The sequence below is a fragment of the Penaeus japonicus genome, unplaced genomic scaffold, assembly GCF_977035675.1.
Source record: "Penaeus japonicus unplaced genomic scaffold, GWHDUDI00000001_assembly GWHDUDI00000003, whole genome shotgun sequence".
NCBI classification, from domain to species: Eukaryota; Metazoa; Arthropoda; class Malacostraca; order Decapoda; family Penaeidae; genus Penaeus; species Penaeus japonicus.
Genome location: NW_028234405.1, coordinates 38,574,479 through 38,576,978, shown reverse-complemented (window position 1 = coordinate 38,576,978; position 2,500 = coordinate 38,574,479). Strand labels below are relative to the sequence as shown.

The 2,500-nt window shown below is 32.8% G+C and overlaps 1 protein-coding gene across 12 annotated transcripts in view; it reads left to right on the top strand.

Annotated features, from left to right (window-relative positions):
• LOC122253497 (uncharacterized) overlaps positions 1 to 2,500 on the top strand; it is a 50,843-nt gene that overhangs the window by 47,331 nt on the left and 1,012 nt on the right. For all 12 annotated transcript variants that reach the window (XM_086532147.1, XM_086532188.1, XM_086532180.1 and 9 more), the window contains one exon: positions 1 to 2,500. This exon is cut by the window's left edge and continues 719 nt beyond it; it is cut by the window's right edge and continues 1,012 nt beyond it. The gene's annotated coding sequence lies outside the window, so the exon portion shown is untranslated.

Sequence of the window (2,500 nt, the reverse complement as noted above, 5' to 3'; positions counted from 1 at the left end):
ACATGTGATTAATGTGATACAACACAACTGTTAGATGGAAGTTATTGGGGTTGCCAATGTTCAGGTAGCAGGTGCAGATATTTGAATATATAATGACCCCACTACTAAGAGTGTGCAATATTTTCCAAGAGCAGAATACCTTTAGCTGGATAATAATCAGGGAAAGTATCCAGAAAAGGGACTTCCTAAACCTTTTACTGAGTGCCAAGATTCAGGTTACTCCTGTTTATTATTGTAAATATTGTTGATGTTCATACAAAATATCTGCTCATATTTGGTAAGTCTTTGGAATGTTATGCCAAAAAAAATAAAAAAAATTGGTAGATGAGTACAAGGTTATCAAAAAGAAAAAGAAAAAAAAAGTTTTTTATTATTAAGGTCTGGCTCCCTCTTTGATTAGTTTTATAACTTTTTAATTATTATTGGCATTTATTATTGTTATTCTTTTTTGTTTTTATTTTCATTTTTAGTGCTGTTATTATCACTACCATCATCATCAGTTATCATCAGCCTCATTCGTTACACACTATTCACCATAGTCATTATTCTTATTGATGGTAATTTGGTATTGTTGTCATCTTCAAAATTTTAGATAATGGTAAATCTAAATTAATGTGCTTATGAACATTTTATATATCAAGGCAGGAAATCAAATTATTGTGTGAATTAGAGGAACCAAAAAAATCATTGTGCCATGAAATATGATTTGAAGATTGGGCCATTAATGATATTCATGACTAACTTTACTAATTACGATTAATTGGTTAACAAATAATAATCTTTTCTTGATTATTACTAAAGATGTAGGGGACAGCAATATGAAAATCTGGTTCTTTTGTTGGTGTGGAAACCAATTTGCTTTTAGTTATCATTTTGCAGATATTTGAGAAATCTTCACACATTCCTTTTAAAGATGCCAGGCATTTGGATTTAAGATTTTTTTTTTATAGCGTTTTTATTTTTTCATTGTTTTATTCTTTTCGTTTTATCAGTTTCTTTTTTTTTATGCTTCTTAACAAATCATTTTTGAGATGAGCTCTGTGATGTTCAGAACATATCATATCTTTTGGTAATGCTGTGCTCACCAATGATCATAAAGTGGAGGTTTATGATTCGGCAAGATCAGAAGTCCCGGCAAAGAGTGCTTGGCTGGTCGCATGCTATGTATACACCGTCCATTACCATTTTCTGCGAGGTGTTCCAGGCGCACCAGTGCCTTTCTTGCATAGCAGGAGGACAACTGCATCAGTATGTGGGATGTAGCTTCTTGCTGCCTCAAGTTGGCCTGGAACTTCTTCACGAGCCACACCCTCATTGCATGCACCAGTCTGCCTGCAGCGTTCCTTGGGGCTGCATTCCCCGGTTTACCAACTAATCCCTATGAGCAACATTTATGATCCACATTAGTGATACATTTCTTATGTTCCCAACAGATATATAAGTATAGGAAGATATTAAAAAAAAATTGCCATTTTAGATATAAGTTGAATTTTGTTTGTACACTTCACTTATTATTATTATTCTTGTTTGGAATTGTAACCATTAATCCTCTTGTATTTATTATATATCGACTCGTTTGTAACTGGAAGATCTTGAGTTCCGCAGCTTTATTTAGCCGACTCATGTTTTTTACACTCTAGTCGCACTCCTGGTGATCGCTGCCGAGAGATGAGCACTTTGCTAAATGTCTGGCCAGTTGAAATGTTATGAAGTTATAATGATTATTTTTCCCCAGTTGTAATTTTCTCAATAAGTATTTTAAAAATGCAAATTGGGAAATCATTTGCAACCATGGATTTTGTTCATTCATTTAACCAAGAATATGTAGAGTGTTTTACTGTTTTACAGTATTATAGGGGTTGTATCAGAAATAAGCAGCCCATCTGTAGAGGCTGTTTGATTAATTCAGCTTTTTCACAAATGTACACAATGTAAATTGTTGAATGAAGCCATATTTTATTCTGAAATTTAAGGCCAATTTGGAGGGTGTTCATTTTTTGGAGGTGTGTGTGCGTGCGTGTGTGTGTGTTTGTGTGTGTGGATACAACTCTTTCCTCTTCATTTTTATTGCTTTAACTTTTTTTTTGTTCTTAGTACCTATGGAAATGTTAATATCTTTTTTTTAAATGTCCTTTTGGCACACACAAAGTTAAAACTGAGGATGAACACTAAGTATGATTTATGCATATAATGTAAAAATGTCTTTGGTTGATTAGTCACCTAATTTGTGTATATATATATATTTACCAGTAGATTAGTGTTTTATTGAGTTTAAAAGCCGTTTACTTTATACCCAGTTCTTGGATTTTAATTAAAACAGTATCATCATATATGAAGTTTGATACGAAAACACCATTGGTCAACTTTGAGTGTTATAGGTTCTTTTGTGTCGTTCAAGGATTAATTACAAGATTTGAATGACTTGGTAACCATTATGAGCTGTTTAGACTTCTACTATATACTTAGGAAAGCATCAGCTCTTTTGACTTATCAGTGCAAA